At 39.4% G+C, this 18,585-nt stretch overlaps 1 long non-coding RNA gene across 1 annotated transcript; it reads left to right on the top strand.

The window, feature by feature from the left end:
* Positions 1 to 1,866: 1,866 nt before the first annotated feature.
* Positions 1,867 to 5,911, top strand: LOC125131144 (uncharacterized). The gene is made up of 2 exons (XR_007135858.1): positions 1,867 to 2,183; positions 5,623 to 5,911. It is a non-coding gene; the product is annotated as an uncharacterized LOC125131144 (long non-coding RNA).
* The last annotated feature ends 12,674 nt before the right edge of the window (positions 5,912 to 18,585 follow it).

Here is an 18,585-nt window from a genome sequence, read left to right as displayed (position 1 = left end):
CTTATAGTGTATTAAACTCTGAGTTTTCTAATCTGTAAAAAAGTAATCAAAATGGTACCTATGAGGGTTAACTGAGATAGGAAACATTTTAGTTCAGAATGTGGTACCTACTATGAGTGCAGTTACTGGAAGCTCTAGAGTGCTTTTTGTTTGCATCTTATCAGCAAGCATTTTAAGGGGCAGCAATATGTATAGAGCACAATAGAACTTGTTCCAGTAACACAGAATCATAGCAGATCCTGGGCCAGAGTTGTGTTAGAAAAAAATTGGGTTTGGATCTGGAGCTTGGGGCACCGTGATGGTAGGTGTGGGGTGAGAAATTTGCTTATGACAATAGAATAACATAGAAAACCCAGGAATAGATCAATTTACATAGATGAAAAATTTTACTGGGAGTTATATCTGGATATCTTTCAAACTACTGGGGAATTTCTATTCTTCACCGAACATCTGTTTTTTAGAGGAAAAAAAAAAAAAGCAAAACCATACTCTAAGACCGTTGAATTAGAACAACTTGGCTGTTGGCTGATTTAAACTAATGATGGGTGTATTCATTGTATAAAGCCGGGCCCCTGGGTAACAGCTGTTTCTTCTTATATTGGGTAGGTCAGATGATAGAGAGTGAATCATGAGTCAAAGTTACTGGTTCAGATGGATCCGGGAGAGCTGAATCACCAGATAAGTGGGGGGAAAATTAAAGAAAAAAATAATTGTGAACACAGAAAAAAGGGCCACAGATGAAGGGAATAGAAGCAGGTATCTGAAATAGAAAAGGATGTCATTGAGTTGGGAGCAGAGGAAATAAATGAGAGATAAGCAAGTCTTCAACAATGTAAAAATGACCCTCAGTGGCTCTAGCATACAATTTTATGACTTCAAAGGAAAAAAAAAATCTTAACATTTAAGAAAGTGTCTTCTGGCCCAGTAATAGACGGATGCTCCTTGAGTGGTTTTGTAATATGTGTGTAGGCGAGAGGGTGATTTGGCAGAAAGGGGAAGAGTTAATCTGAAAGAGGAAATCTGAGGTTAGAAGAACATGAAGGCAGATCGTTCATGATGAATGTAAAGGAAAGAGCAAGATTTAATAATGAATCAGGGGGACAAAGATCAGAGCTAACATTAGTACTTACTATGTGTGAAGCCCACCATGGCAAGCTTTTTCATGTACCACCATGATGAATCACAGTGACCTGTAAGATGAGTCTTTTGGTCAGCCCCTTTTAACAGGGTGAGTTGATAACTCTGCGGACGTAGAGGTGGGAGGCAAGGGGTCTGAATTTCCCATCTAGGCTCTCCAGGACGAAAGCATAGGGGCTGAACCATTCAGCTCCGAAAGGGCACAGAAAAGACGAGGAAGATTCGGAACAGACTGGGAAAGGCAGTACCGAGTACTTTGATGTTAAAGAATCTTAGAATGAAAGTAAGTCACAGCAGAGAATAAAAAGAAGAAAAGGGAGGAAGAGAATTCATATGTATTGATCACCACACAGACTCAGGTGCACACAGCATAATCACCCAAGAACCCTTGAAATAGACATGATTTCCGTTTACACAGACCAGGAGATAGAAGAGCAGAGAAAGAAGTCACCGTTAATCACCGAGTTCGTAAATACCAGAGCCAGGATTAGAACCGCTGTCTGCAGCATTAGAAAGCCCACAGTATTTCCATTCGAACAGCTGCCTTGGGAAAGGAAGTGCTGAGGCTGGGTGTGAGAGAGCAGAAATGGCATCTCCTTCGAATGGTGGGGCAAACATGCAAATAAAGCATGACTAGAAAGACAAAAAAAAAGGAAATGAGAAAGGGAGGACCTCAGGGCGATAATTAGGCTCACACCACCTGTTTTTCCTTGGGCCAAAGTGGTCTCTCTTCAAGGCTCTGAGTGACAAACAAAGCAACCTAGGGGCTCAGAAAGGCCAGCATGCCTCCATCACGTGAAACGTTCGGAGATGTTAAACATGTAAGGTGGCGAATCCCCAAACCGTGACAAGAAAGAGATTCCAGGCCACTGATATACTGCTGACTGCAACAGATGTTTCATAGAAAACAATAATTTAAAGAATGGATAAACACAGAGAGATGCTCAGGCAGACACACTCTCTAAAGGTGGTTGGCAGGAAGTGTGGTCAACTGTATAGGATGGAGAGCCACATAGCTGAGCATGAAAAACAACCCTGCGAAGCTGGTACGGTAGGTTTTATTATCATCACTTTGCATAGAAGGAAACTGTGGCCCATAGAGTTTGAGGACTTGCCCATGGTGTCAGACTTTAAGTCCAGTGTGCCTGATACTTAACCATTTGTCATTAAAAAAAAAAAAAATTCTAATGGTGTATTTGGAGATTCAGATAATGAGGGTGATGTTTTTGAGCAGGACCCTTTACTTTGTGCTACACAGGTAGCTCTTTTTAGAAACATGTGTTTTTTGTTTTGTTTTGTTTTTTAATAAAAACAACCTTGTTTTCTCCAGAGGAACATACCATTCAGCTCAGTCTCGTTAGTGCTGTGTATGGTTGTGGTAGGGTTTTCTGCATGCAGATTCATATAGAAACTCAACCTCATGTTGGCTAATAATTAACAAAGGTGGACTTCACAAAGTGCTTGTGGATTGGACTGCAGGTTCTTTTGTTTGCAGCTTTCCAGGGTACAGTGATCCTCTGGAGAGCCAACCTCTGATGGTCAGTTAAATGTCATTCATAGAAGTAAATTGACAGCTGGGAAATAGGCTCCCCCCAAAACCATCCCCAGCCCTTGGAGTCTTTGTTTCCCACTTAAGTGTGTCTGAGTAAAATGGACTAAAGGACTCTCCTCTGCTCAATTGCCTTTAATTAAGACTCCTCATGGGCACTGCAGCCTTGTGACCAGCTTTAGGGGCAGGAAAAGCAATTTTGCCCAATGGCTGGAGGCTGGTTCCACTCAGCCCTGGTCATACTGGATGGAGAAGGGAGGTCATGCTGGCTGGAATGCAGAACCAGTCCATGGAGTGGGACAGTCAGGTGGATGGAGGACAATGGGGCTGAGAAGTCTGACCACGGAACATGGAGTGGATTGGAGGAGGGGTCTTGTACAGCAGCAGAGAGGCTAACTCTCTGTTCAAAGAATTAACTGAGTCATTCAGGCAGGAGTTTGGCTAATACCCTAGAAAAAATGGATGGTTAGAGTGAGGATACTGGGATAGGCAGCCCAGAGGTCTAGGCAACATGACCAGGCTAGAGACTGGCCACTGTGGAAACTTCAGGGGGCCCACCAGGTCTCGGGGTCTGGAAAGATAGGTGTGCGCACTTAGGTAGGGACCCTGTGGGGCAGGTAGAGCAGGGCAGGGGTGACACCCAGCTAGGTCACTTTTGTTGTGTTTCTGGATAATTACAGAAGCTGTTCCAAGGTGACCCTGCTTTTGAGAAGCAAGGGTCCCTTCTGCAACGCTTCAGGAAGATGGTCATATCCACGAACATAGAAAGGGCTGATATACGAACATAGAAATAGACACAGTCTTTGAGAATTCCCATCCAAGGATGGAATGCCAGATGGAGGCAGAATTTACAAAGAGGTTGAAGTTGTTTGGATGAGAAAAACCTATTTTCTAATCTTCTAGCAGCAACAAGTGCACCCTGAATGGTATTCTCAGCCCCAGCCTGGGACATGGTACCCATTCACTGGATGGCAAATGAATGGATGGTTTTTGCTCAGGATCCCTTGCTGGCTAAGGGACTCCTGCTGAAAGGGTCTGGGTGATGAAAGGGATTGGTTATGAAATTTGTCCCCTGTTGAGCATTTGTAGACAATTTTGCAGATCTGAATGAACCTCCTCCTTGCGGCTCTATCAGTCACTGATGGCAAGACCTGGAAATCTCAATACAGAGTTCTGGCAGGTGCACAAGGGGTGGGAAGCTGAATCTAGATCTGCCTTGGGCTGAACCAGGAATTGTCAGGAATGGTCCAGGCTGCAGAGGACAAGTGGAAGTCTACTGTGAAAGAGAATGAGATAGCATAAGACTGTGTCTTAGAGAGTCCATGATATTCAATATTTGATCAAGATAAAGAAAACTGGAGTAGATAAGCAATGAGATCCTGCTGTATAGCACAGGGAACCATGTCTAGTCACTTACGATGGAACATGATGGAGGATAATGTGAGAAAAAGAATGTGTATATGTGTGTGTGTGAGTGTGTATGACTGGGTCACTTTGTACAGTAGAAATTGACAGAACACTGTAAACCAACTATAATGGAAAAAATACATTCCAAAAAAAGATAAAGAAAACTAAAAATACCCTCATGTGCACACAGGTACTTTCTTTTTTTTTTGTCTTTTGTCCTTTTAGAGCCGCACCCATGGCATATGGAGGTTCCTGGGCTAGGGGTCTAAACAGAACTGTAGCCACCGGCCTACGCCAGAGCCACAGCAAGGCCAGATTCAAGTTGCATCTACGACCTACACCACAGCTCAAGGCAACGCCAGATCCTTAATCCACTGAGCGAGGCCAGGGATAGAACCTGCAACCTCATGTTTCCTGGTCGGATTCGTTTCCGATGCACCATGACAAGAACTCACGGACACTTGTGTTATAGTCCTCATTTCCCCTGCTTCCCAATAGTTTTTCCTTTTTTTTTTTAGCTTTCAAAATTATTTATTTTTCATTTCCAGGTTTTTTTTTTTTTTTTTGTCAATTACTGTGTTGGCAGATCCAAGTAATCACTCCCGTCTAAGCACACAAATAACATCCGCGTGTTAGGTTGTAAGAGAAACAATGCTGCTATTCTACAATAACTGCCAGAGCAAGCTCATCTTTACATCAAATGCCGTCAGTCATTTTGAGAAATTATGCAAGCAGCAAGATTCAGTATAAACAATATAAACATTATTTTGTTTCCTTGATGAAAAATGAAAGGAGTGAATTTTTCCCTTATAAGTTCAGATTGTTGATGGCAGCTCTTGGATCATTTTTCTTCCTTCGTTATAACCTGTTATCACCTTGGTTCCCCTTCACTTATTACTTCTGCTGCTACCCCCCTGGATAGAGCACTGCCACCTGCAGTCTTACTGTAAGAGCCTCAGGAAGGTCTCTCTGCTTCTGCTCTTCCCGTCCTCAGCCTGTTCCTAACACAGAAGTCCGAGTGAGCGTTTTTAAATTAAAGTCATATCCTGTCTCTCCTCTTCTTAAAATCTTGTTGGCTCCTGTTTCACGCACAGCAATATTCAGAGTACTGAGCCAGGTCCACAGAGCCCTTCATGATTTGTGTTGACCCCTCTTAGCTCCAGCCTCCTCGCTTCTTCTCTTCCCTCCCTCCTTTCCAGCCATGGGGCCTCCATGCTGTTCCTCAAACCCAGAAAGTACTCTGTGCCTTAGGGCCCTTGCATTAGCTCAGGGGAGCAGTTGGCCCCAATGACAGCCTCCAAGCTCACTCTTCTTCAAGTTTTGCTTAAATCTTTGCTCTCAGTGAGACTGGCCCTGACCACGCTAATTCTGCAACTCAGCACGCACCCCTGCACTCCTGATCCAGTAGCTGAGCAGGACCCTCTGGGGCCTTCGTGGGACAGACTCTTCCTCCATAGCCTCTGTTTTATTTCCTCTCTGCACTATCTAGATAATAGTATCTGATGCACATTTCCTGCGTTGTTTTACAGATGCTAAAACTACCATCAAATGGAAGAGGTGAACTACTTGATGAACCTGAGCACGTAGCCCCAGACCTACTGGAGCCTAAGGATTGATAATGTTAACCCCTGGGACACCTCCCTGTTACCTCACCGTCAACCAGTTGAAGAATTGTGCACGAGCTGATCACTTACCCAGGGACGCCCCCTTACCTGACCTTTAAAAGTGCTTTTCTGAAACCCATCGGGGAGTTTGGATGTTTTGAGCACGAGCTGGATTGACACCTTGAAATAAATGCTGCACATTCCTTCAACACAACCTGGTGTCAATAGATTGGCTCTACTGTATGCAAGGGAGGCGGTGGGGAGAGTGGCCCCAAGTTTGGTTCAGTAACATGTCCCTTAACCCACTCTACTTTCTCCTCTCTTTCTCGTCTTAACATACTTTATGATTTACTTATGGGATATATATTTTACTTATTTTTAGTGTCCCTCTAATAGCATAAACTACTCAAGGACAGGGATCTATAGTTTGTTCAAGTCCTAGAACAATATTTGGTGTGTAGTAGGCACCTAGTCCACATGGTTGAGTGAATGAGTGAACAAATGAATGTTTGTGATACAAGTTAGTTTAGCCAAATCTTTGCCATCCTTCTGTGTAACATATCACTGGCCAGTCCTTTTAGTGATCACCCCATTTGTCCTTTGGGTACCTCATGCTATTTCATTTGATCATGTTGCACGCAATGATATCGAATCCCCTTTTTTTTTACCTTGAGAAAAGTCATTTCCACCCATAGTCACCCATGGAGTTAGTTGTGCTTTCTCTCTATCATTCATCCAGTTCCATAAGGCTTCAAGAGAACCTCTCAGCCAAGTCCTGTTTTTAAGCAAGTGAAAATCCAAAGGTTCCAATGAGTTTGCTGTTCTCAGTTGAATGTTACAACTGAATTCCTCCTGCTATTAAACTTGATCTTCTCTTGCTTTAAGTTAATCTCTGAATTTTTTATTCTCTCCAGACATCGATAACTAGTTACCAGATATCTCTCCCCAGCAGACCCTTTACATAGCTGAAGAAAGTATACCTAGCCCTCAGCCTTCTGGTCTGTAGGTGCAATAGCCCCAATATCATTTATCTTTCTTCAGGGGACATAATTTTTTTTTTCTGAAAAGATACCACTTTAACAAATACATCTCACAGCAATTTACTGACTGCAACGGCTGACTGAAGGTCAGACTTCAGCGGTGAGCAAGGATGGTCTTTATGAAGAAATCACAGCAGAACTTGACAAGAGAGTTTTGCTTGTTTTGAACACTAAAATGATCATTGTAGGAGAAATTAAGATATATAACTTCAAAAAGATCTGAAAGCTTGGAAAGATGAGTTAATCTACTACCTGAAAACAAATTATACAGAGTGAGGAACAAATGAAATTGATAAGAGGGTGGAAGGAAGTTTAGCTAGAGTGGACAAGAGAGGTTAGACAAAGAGGATTAGCTGGAATAAAAGGCTGTGTGGTTTCAATGTGTGTGCTTGAGGGTGTATGTGATGGGGGTTGGGGAGTGCTACCTAACAGAACAAGAAAGCACAAGACCTGGGACCTTGGAGCTTAGAACACATACATGGCCACAGCATCACAAGCATGAAGAAACTGAAAGCAGTGTTTTCTTTTTGTTTTGTTTTTTTTCAGTTGAGGTATAATGACAGATAACATATTAGTTTCAGGTACATAATGTAGTGATTTGTATACATCATGAAGTGATCACCATCTTAAGTTTAGTTTCCTCCTGTTACTATACAAAGTTGCAAAATATGTCGTACAATATTATTGACTATAATCAATATGATGTACATTACATCACAACTTATTTATGTTTCGAATAGAAGATTTTACCTCTTGACCCCCTTTACCCACTTTGCCCATCCTCCAATTTCCTCCCCTCTGGCAACCACAAATCTTTTCTCCACGTCTGTGAATTTTGTTGTTTTGATTGTTTGATTGTTTTGTGTTTTTAAATTTCACATATAAGTGAAATCATATGGTATTTGTCTTTTGTTGTCTGATTTATTTCACTCAGTCTAAAGCCCTCAAGTTCCACCCATGTTGTTGGAAATGGCAAGAGTTCATTATTTTTAAGGAATGATAGTATTCAATTGTATGTATATACTGCATCTTTTTAGCCATTCATCTGTTGATGGACATGTAGGTTGCTTCTATATCTTGGCTATTGTAAATAATGCTGCTATGAACATTGGGGTGCATGTATCTTTTCAAATTTTCATTTTCTTTGGATGTGTACTTAGGAGTGGAATTGCTAGATTGTATGGTACTCTATTTTTAGTTTTTGAGGACTCTCCATACCGTTTTCAGTAGTTGTTGCTCTCATTTACATTCCCACTAGTAGTGCACAAATGTTCCTTTTTCTCCACATTTTTGCTGCTCTAACTGGTATGAGGTGATACCTCATTGTGGTTTGGATTTGCATTTCCCTGATGATTAGTGATGTTGACGATCTTTTCATGTGTCCGTTGGCCATCTATATGTTTTCTTTGGAAGAGTGTCTATTCATATCCTCTGTCCTTAATCAGATCATTTGTTTTTTTGGTTATTGAATTGTATGAGTTCTTTACATATTTTGGATATTAACCTCTTATTACATGTATGATTTGTAATATTCTCTCTCTATATTATGTCCACCTGGTCTAATGTGTCATTTAAGACCAATAGGAGTTCCAGTTGTGGTGCAGTAGTTAACGAATCTGGCTAGGAACCATGAGGTTGTGGGTTCAATCCCTGCCCTTGCTCAGTGGGTTAAGGATCCGGTGTTGCCGTGAGCTGTGGTGTAGGTCACAGACGTGGGTCGGATCCCGCGTTGCTGTGGCTCTGGCATAGGCCGGTGGCTACAGCTCCGATTCGACCCCTAGCCTGGGAACCTCCATATGCCATGGGAGTGGCCCAAGATATGGCAAAAAGACAAAAAAACAAAAACGAAAACAAAAACAAAAAACCAATGTTTCCTTACTGATTTTCTGTTGGAATGATCTATCCATTGATGTCACTGGGATATTAAAGTCCCCTACTATATTGTATTATTGTCAATTTCTTTCTTTCGGTATGTTAATTTTTGCTTTATATATTTAGATTCTTCCACGTTGGATGCGTAAATGTTTACAAACGTTGGATTAATTCCATTATCATTATGTAATATCCTTCTTTGTCTTTTATTACAGTCTTTGTTTTAAAGTCTGTTTTGTCTGGTATAAGTATAGCTACCCCAGCTTTCTTTTGGTTTCTTTTGCATGAAACGTCTTTTTCCATCTCTTCACTTTCAGTACATGCATTTTCTTACATCCAAAGTGACTCTCTTTAGGCAGCATACTTTTATCCATTCAACTGCTCTATGTCTTTTGATTGAAGAATTTAGTCCATTTACATGTAAAGTAATTATAAATACATATATACGTATTACTGTTTACATTTAAAGTAATTATAGATAGATATGTACATATTGCCATTTGTTAATTGATTTCTGACTGTTTTTGAGGTTCCTCTGTTTCTTCTCTTGTTCTCTTTCCTTGTGGTTTCATGGCTTTCTTTATTGTTATATTTAGATTCCATTTGCATTATCATTTTTTGTATCTACTATAGATTTTTGCTTTGTGGATATCTATATATCTGTATCAATATATATAGATATATCCACCAGTTTAGTTTAAGTTGGTATTAAGTTATATTTGAATGCATTATAAAACTATGTATTTTTACTCCCTCTATCATGTTTTAAGTTTATGATGTCACATTTTACTTTTTTTTTTAATTTTGTGGATCCTTTAACTAATTATTGTAGTTATGGTAATTTTTACTACTTTTGTTTTTTAACCTCATACTCACTTTATAAGTGATTAGTCCATTACCATTACTATTTACTTTTACTAATGAGAGTTTTCCTTTTGTTTTCTTGTCACTAAATAGTACTCTTTCTTTTCAGCTTGAGAAGTTCTTTTAACATTTCTTATAAAGTCTGCTTAGTGGTGGTGAACTCTAGTTTTTGAACACCTGGAGGACTATTTAACTTTACTTCAGTTCTTGCTGGGTAGAGTATTCTTGGTTGGAAATTTTTTGCTTTCAGCACTTTGAATCATGCCACTCTCTTCTGGCCTGCAAAGTCTCTACTGAAAAATCTGCTGCCTTGTGGGGGCTCCCTTGTAAATAACAAGTTAATTTTTCTATTGCTGCTTTTAAGATTCTGTATCTTTAAATTTTGATGTTTTAATTATAATGTGTCTTGGTGAGAATCTCTTTGGGTTTAACCTATTCGGAACTCTGTGGACTTTCTGGATCTGGATATATTTTTCCTTCTCCAGGTTAAAGTTTTCAGCCATTATTTCTTCAAATAGCTTTTCTGTTCCTTTTCTCTCTCTTCTCCTCCTAGGATACAACAATACAAATAGTATTGTCCGATATGTCCTTTAAGCTACCTTCCTTTCTTAAGGTATTTCTTGATCTGTTTGGGTGAGTTCCAGTGTCGTGTCTTCCAGATCACTGATCCTTTCTCCTATATTATCTAGTTTTCTGTTTAACCCCTCTAGTATATTTTTCAGTTCCATTATTGTGTTCTTCAGCTCTATGACTGCTGTTTGGTACTTTTTTTATATTTTCTTTCTCTTTGTTGAAATTCTATTTGTGTTCACACATTCTTCTCCTGAGATTGGTAAGTATCTTAATGACTATTTCTTTGAAACCTTTATCAGGTAAATTACTTATCTCTGTTTCACTAAAGTTTCTCCCCCACCCTTTGTCTTATTCTTTGTCTTATTTCTTCCTTTAGAACGTATTACTCTGTTACCTCATTTTGCTTAACTCTCTATTTGTTCCTATGTATTAGGTGAAACAGCTACCTCTTCTAGTCTTGAAGGAGTGGTCACAGGAACACTGGGATTGTGTTTCAGTGTGCTGTCTGTGCAGGGTCCTGGGGGAGATACCTACTAAGACTTGTCACTCTGATTGTTTCAGTCCTGTGGGACCCAGAAATGCAAGTTACCCTGGTCACAAGAACCAGGTGTTCAAGGGGTGATTCTTATTGTATGGCAATCCTGTCTGGTTTGGCAGGGTGGGGCTGAAGGGAAGAGCCAGCTCAGGTCAAGCCCACCAGCTAGGTTTGGCAGGGCAAGGAAAGGAGTTTTTCTTGAGAGAGTGCAGGTTCAGACCTGAATGGACTGAGAATTAAGGGCAAGAAGAGGAGAGAGATACAGTGTTGTACTTAAGATGGAAATCAATACCTTTTCTATGATAAATTATGATCAATTGTTAAGATATATCTGAAAAGACTCTGAAGCCCCCAGCAAGAGCAGGTAGAATTGGGTGAATGTGCAGCACACAAACAAGCGAGAAGTTTTCTCTTCATTAGTGCTAAAGCTTAAACATAAGTTGGAACTTCTGCTGCTTAGAAAATTGTGTTTCTTTAAGTACAGATACAAGTTATACATCATATATCTTATAACATTAATGAATCAATACCACTGTGCCTAACATTCAATATTCAATCACCTATCAGTGTACATTTGGGTTGATTCCATGTCTTGGAAGATGCAGTATATATACACAATAGAATACTACTTGGCCATAAAAAAAGAACAAAATAATGCCATTTGCAGCAGCATGGATGGAACTAAAGACTCTCATCCTGAGTGAAGTAAGTCAGAAAGAGAAAGACAAATACCATATGATATCGCTTATATCTGGAATCTGATATACAGCACAAAGGAAACTTTGCAAAGAAATGAAAATCATGGACTTAGAGAATAGACTTGTGGTTGCCAAGGGGGAAGGTGAGGGAGTAGGAAGGACTGGGAGCTTGGGGTAAATAGATGCAGAATGTTGCCTTCAGGATGGATTAGCAATGGGATCCTGCTGTGTAGCACTGGGAACTCTGTCTAGTCACTTATGATGGAGCACTTAATGTGAGAAAAAAGAATGTATACATGTATGTGTAACTGGGTCACCATGCTGTACAGTAGAAAAAATATATATAAACAAATGATAAAAAATATTCAGGTAATTCTTGGGTGATTTTTTCAGAATCATGCTGTTTGGGTTTAAAACAGTATGATTTTCACACATCTGAAACTATGACATGATGGAAAACATCCAAATATCATAGATTTATATTGGCTTATTTCCCACTGGCATGCTATTATTGAGTTAATTCATTTCATTTTCAAATATGAGCCCAAGTTCTTTTCTATTGTATTGAAACTTAACCAGTTATTTCCTATATTGTATTTGTATTCTTGGTTGACTTCTTTCCTCTGTAGGCATATCCTTTTACATTTTTTCCTACTAGATTTCATCCTATTAAATGTCCATATTAAGTGTAATCATTCTGATCATTAAAAAATCTGGTCCAAGCTATTTTGAATTTGTCTCTTTTCTCTGTGGTTTTAATCAACAGTCCAATATGATTTAGAACCAATATGTTTAGAAACATATTGACTAAGCCTTGTTTGATTTTTTCTTTTATGTGTAAAGATACAGGTAAATAAACCCCCTCCTAACTCTCCTCTTCACGCTGATTTCTGTGGAATACGACTCTACCCATCAAGTGATCCTCAAGTATGAGTAACTTTGGCCTTAACTTTTGTGACATTATCATAAAAAGAAATGATTGTTTTCTTTGTATCTCTAGTTTATTGCCTGCTTTATACAAACATCCCATTAAAAATACTTAGAACATGGGGGCAGGAATATAGAGAAGAATTCTTGAATAAGTATTTTTATTTGAAAGATTCTCAACTTCTAGTTGGAATGAGAACAAGAGGTATACCTTCTTTATATCTTAAAATTAAGAAATAATTTAGGAGATAAGCCACCATAAAACTTGAGCTGGAAATTCCATCTATAGAGAGCTAGGGAAAGGGTTTCCTCTGTGTAAAGTGTCCATTGTCTTTTTCAGTCTGACCAAGTCCTCTGGCCATCGTGAAGTCTTGTAAATTTGCCCCTTCTAGGTTCTGATAATAGTGACTATAAAACTAATATTTCAGTGCACCATGCCTTAACTGCTGCTGCTTTGTTACATGCCTCTTAATTGAATATTTTCAGTTTTGTACTTATGGCCTAAAGCAATTCAGTCATTCAGGATACAATTTAATAAACTGAAAAAAACTAAAAAAAAAATATGTGCAGTAATGAATGGAACTAATTGCTATTTTGCCTTACACAGCGGAACGTAAGTAGTAGATGCTTAATAAATATTAATTTATGACCATGACAATTAGCCCTTGAGGCAGGGAACATGGTTTTTCTTTCCTCTGAGTCACCATCCAATCAGAGAAAAGGTACTTTTATACAACAGTTTCACAATGCATGAGAGGAAATTGTTCTTGTTCATCATTATCAACCAAGGATAGGGAAAGAAATGCAGAGGGGATTAGGTTAATAATTGTCTTTGTGTTTGAAGGTGGCGGTTGGCCAGGTGTTCTCAGGCTCAACTGAAGAATTAGAATGAAATGTGTTTGAACTGGGGAGATTAAGGTTAGATGATGAAATCCTGGCGTGCTCCTTCTGGACACATTTTTAACTAGGGCTTTTCTTGCTTCGGACAGCCACTGCAGAAGGTTGGACCAGATGACCTCTCATACAGGCTTGTCACTCTAAGTCAACTTCAAGAAAATGGTTACTGGCTAGAGGAGACAAAATACAAGGGTAGCTCTTTTGCATCATCTCTGAATAATTATGTGGTCCAGGATGAGAACAGTAACTCCTTAAGTAGATAAACTTGGAAATTTCACAACAAAGAAATATGGTTGAAGAAAGCCATCAAAATTACCAGCAAGGACCTGGCTGATTGTACATCCTTGGACTCAGCAATCCCTAGACTCTTGATTAAACTATAGGCCTAGCTGGTTATATCTATTCAACTGCCTGTTTCTGTACAGCCTTTGGACTAAGAGTAGTTTTTTTGTTTTTGTTTTTTTACAGTTTTTACATGGTTGAAGCAACATAAAAAGAGTAATGTTTCCTAAACCATTGAAAACTAAATAAATTCAAATTTCCTTGCACATGTATAAAGTTTTATTTGAACACAGACATGCTGATTCATTTATGTCTGCTTGCTTATGATTGCTTTTGCATTACATCGGCAGAGCTGAGCAGCTGAGACAGAGATCCTATATGGCCATCAAAGCCAGACAAATTTACTATCTGGCCCTTTACAAGAAAAGTTTGCTTACTCCTGATCTAGAGAATCTATCCAGAAATGACCCACAAAATGTGGACTACTCTTTTCATCACAGTGTTTTATATAACAACAACAACAACCACAACAAAAAGAAACTGGGAAAAATGTACATGTTCCCCAAATATATATAAATGACTAAGTAAATTGCATCATATCCACTCAATGGAACTTTTCAGAATCATGAAAAATGAAGGCAATAACCATCTAATAATATTGAAAAAGAAAATAGTTATGCTAATTAAAGTGAAAAAAATTCATTCACAAACTTGAATAACTGTTTGAGTATAACCTTTAATCACTCAGTTCAGTTATCTACAAACATGTATGGAAGACTAGAATACTATTGAGGTATAGACATGAGAGAAAAAAAATCTGGAAAGCATTTATAGTGACTGGGTAAATGTGATAGATTTTGTTGATATTTTTCTCATCTCTGTTTTGACTTTTTTTCCTGTATGATGTTTATGTTGCATATTAAGAACTTTCTAGAGGCAAAACATTGTAAATCAACTATTCTTTAATAAATAAATAAATAATCTTAAAAAATAAAAAAATAGGCAGGGGAAGGGAGTGGGATAGACTGGGAATTTGGGGTTAATAGATGCAAACTATTGCCTTCGGAATGGATAAGCAATGAGATCCTGCTGTATAGCACTGGGAACTACATCTAGTCACTTATGATGGAGCATGACAATGTGAGAAAAAGAATGTATATATGGATGTTTGGGTCACCTTACTGTACAGTAGAAAACTGGCAGAACACTGAAAACCAGCTATGATGGAAAAAATAAAAATCATTTAAATAAAAAAAAACATATCAAAAAAGATTGGGAAAGCATCAGGGTGCACAACTGGACAATGAACAGTTCTTTACAAGCCAGAAATTACCTCGTGGGGTTTGCTGAGGACCCTTGACACTGGGGACTGTGGCTTGTTCTGCTCCAGCAATTTCTCAGTCTTTATCACCTCATTTACCATATTTCTCTTATAAAAGAAAAAGAGCTTTCTACCCCCACCAACCCAAGAAACCAGGAGGCAGGAAAAAAGGCTAAACAAGCTTATTTACCAAGAGTTGTACCCTCTGAGCAAACTACACATTTTTCTCTGAAGAGATTTGGTGGTACACTGTGCTCTTCACGATGATCTAAGAACTCACACAGGAGCAAAGTGAAGGGGGAGTTATTCTAAAGTAGAAGTGGCTCTGGAGCCTAGATACAGAACACCATAATGTTCCCCCCTTCCCCTAGTGAGGAAAATGGCTGTTACTTACATTACATTGCTGTCTCAAAGACAATCGTACCAACTATTCCTTAACAGAGCTGGTTCAATATTTAAAGACAATAAGAATGAAAATAATATCAGAGAAAACATATTCATAGGATTAAATATGTAACTGATACAAACCACTGAAGGAAACAGCACTAAGAAATTATTATGCATGTAAGGCATCTAAAAATGAAGAAAAGAAATTCAAACAAGTCAGAATGATCCAAAGAGGGATACATCTGACCCAGTATTCTGAGGCTGCCATGGCAGTAGTGGGGTCACCCAGTGGGAGTGATGGGCAAGCACGGATGGTTGCTCCATAGGAATGAAAATAACATTGACATCACAGATGGACCTCTCTCCTTACTTCTGGATACAGCTTTTGTTGTTGTTGTTGTTTGTTGTTTGTTTTGTTTTGTTTTTGTTGTTGTTTGTTGTTTTGCTGCACCCACAGCATGCAGAAGTTCTGTAGCCAGGGATTGAACCCATGCCACAGCAGGTAACCCAGTCATAGCAGTGACTATGCCACATCCTTAACCAACTGAACTACTAGGGAAGTCCTGGATATAGTTCTTATGCTGGTTAGAGACACCTATGGGAGGACTGGAAAACTGAATTAAATCAAGTATTTATTGAGCACCAATAACACTGAGGTTAAGAAGTATCAGAAGGAAGGGGTTAGGGAGGAGGTGAGCATCAAATTACCACGGTTGTGGTTCAGACGTGAGGAGATGGTGACAGTAGAAAAGAGGAACAAGAGGAAACATGAAGCACACATTTCAAAGGAAGAATCTGTGTGACTTAGTGATTGATTAGATATAGGACATTCCATAGAAGTTTCTGTGACGGCAGAGTTTGTGCCCTACACAAACCACAGTGGGTAACACAGCGCCTGTCGTTTGGGTAGCAAATGTGGTTTGAAAGAAATTGGCTGAAGATGATGGTCGGGCTGGGAGAAATGTGGTACCATTAACAAGATTAAAAGATAGAGAAAGAAAGTAAACTAGCTTTTTTTAAAGAAAGAGTCTGAGCCTAGGTTTTTTTTTTTTTTTTTTGTCTTTTTGCCTTTTTCTTGAGCCACTCCCACGGCATATGGAGGTTCCCAGGCTAGGGGTCCAATCGGAGCTGCAGCCACCGGCCTATGCCAGAGCCACAGCAACGCAGGACCCGAGCCGCGTCTGCAACCTACACCACAGCTCACGGCAACGCCGGATCGTTAACCCACTAAGCAAGGGCAGGGACCGAACCCGCAACCTCATGGTTCCTAGTTGGATTCGTTAACCACTGCGCCACGACAGGAACTCCTGAGCCTAGTTTTGACCCACTAGTAATTTAAGATAATGGTGGGTCATCCTACATCAAATGTCTAGTTAGCTGATTAGACTTATAGAATTCTAGGGAAACTTTTGAAAAGTAATTCTATACTCAGTAAGCATTTCTTTAGTTTTGAAACTCCCAAAGAATTTGATTCTGCTTTCTACTAACAATTTTGGCTCTTTGTTTCAGCCTCTCAAAAACAGTTGGAAGGCTCTCAGTTAATATGCAAATTAATGTTGCCTAATAATATTGCCTGAATTTTAAGTAATGACAATCACTCATAATAGAGGATATTTTTTGAAATATATTAATTAGGTTCTCTCATATATTTTCCTTATTCTTCCAGAAGCATCCATTTGCCTTGAGAGGATTTAGGAATGCTATAGAAGGGATGAACACAACAGGCTGGGAGGGATTAGAATTTAGCTTTTAACAGGAGTTTCTGTCATGGCACAGTGGAAATGAATCTGACTAGGAATGATGAGGTTGCAGGTTTGATCCCTAGCCTCGCTCAGTGGGTTAAGTATCCGATGTTGCCATAGGTCGGCAGCTATAGCTCCGATTAGACCCCTAGCCTGGGAACCTCCACATGCTGCGGATGTGGACCTAAAAAGACAAAGGACAAAAAAGAATTTAGCTTTTAACATTAAGATAGGGTTTAAAAAAGACAATAGTCATTTAAGCCAGATTTTTCCCAGAAAGAGTTTTCTGAATTTCTTTAACTATCAAGACAAGCTATAATAATTCATATCACAGATTTTCTTCCATAATGCAGAGGCAATAGCCCTTCCTCTTAAGACAGTTAAACTATAGGATGGAAGACTAAGGAGAAAAGAGGATATGACACAACGACACAGAGGAAGCAGAAAGGCTGAGTCCTGCCCCTTTTGGTCCAGGGGAAGGAAGACAAGAAATTTGAAGAGGTTAGATATCAAACTCACACTCCTACCTCCCATGTGAGGTTGAAAGCTCAGTAAGTTAGGTTTTGGAGACCTCCAGATAGGTATGTGGAAGCTGAGGGACATTTGAACTAAAGTTTTACTTCTCTAAGGTTAGTGTAGGAGAGGCTGTGGCTCCTACAGAAAGCTCCAAGATAGCATGAAGGAGTTGGCACTGGAGTAGAGGACAACACGGCTCAAGAGATGAGCAACTGGTTCTTCCTGAAACAGGTGTGACCTTAAAGAGGACCCTCACTGAAAGGTCTTGAGGGTGTGGAAAGAGCCTGTAAACCAGCAGAGGCTTAGACACAGAGAGGGGAGTTTCAAGAATGTGAAGGCTTAGAGGCAAATGACCTGAACAACGGATTCCAGTGTTGGGAACAAAGATTTCACCTTTAAAAGCCAGAGAGAACCTGTCGCACCTCAGCAGCGCCCTTTTCGTCTCCCCTAAGCTCATGTAAAGAAAGCTCAGCCCACTTTCTTACAACCAAAAGCTTTCAAAGAGAGGAACAGAGGAGGGAGGCAACTTCTGAATAGCTGAGCACCGACCTGAAATTATGCAAGCAGAAGTTGAGTTACCTGAGGTGATGGTGCCAATGACTGGATAGGATAAACCTCTGCAGATTAAACCTCACTGGCCAACCCACACTCTCCAGTCCCCCAACAAAGTAGAGACTTAAGAAATCTGACAAGTCAAAATGAAATAAAGAAACTGCAGGGTTTTTGATCCATTTGAGTGTATATCATGTGAGTGAATAATCAGTGCAACTGAATCATTATCATTACGATGAGAAATTAAGTGAGGAGTGACTGCAATCTATTATTCTCAGTGTAACTCAATAGGATACAGTATAGGATAAAGCTGAACTAAGAGACTTGTCTTCAAAACATACGGCATTATTTCCAATCGCTCCAAGAATTGTTCTAAGCCATTATCAGACCATCTTCCTTCGGTGACATTAAAACAGACTTCAGTATATAGAGCTAATTTAAGAGTCTTCATGTGTTACTAAGAGCCAAACAAGTAGATTGATTACCATTATTGAAATCCTTTCAAAGTAACAAAGCACTATAAAAATGTCTATACAAACATCCCTGAATTGCATGCTTTACCTCTTGTTCTCTAATCATCTATAGTCATTACTCTAATATTTCCCTGTGGTCCATGATTTGCTAATTCCAACTAAGCTCGAGAAAATTTGCTTTGATTCAGAATCTGATATTTGAAATTTTG

The sequence above is a fragment of the Phacochoerus africanus genome, chromosome 7, assembly GCF_016906955.1.
Source record: "Phacochoerus africanus isolate WHEZ1 chromosome 7, ROS_Pafr_v1, whole genome shotgun sequence".
Classification (NCBI taxonomy): domain Eukaryota; kingdom Metazoa; phylum Chordata; class Mammalia; order Artiodactyla; family Suidae; genus Phacochoerus; species Phacochoerus africanus.
This window is presented reverse-complemented; position numbering and strand designations above follow the sequence as displayed.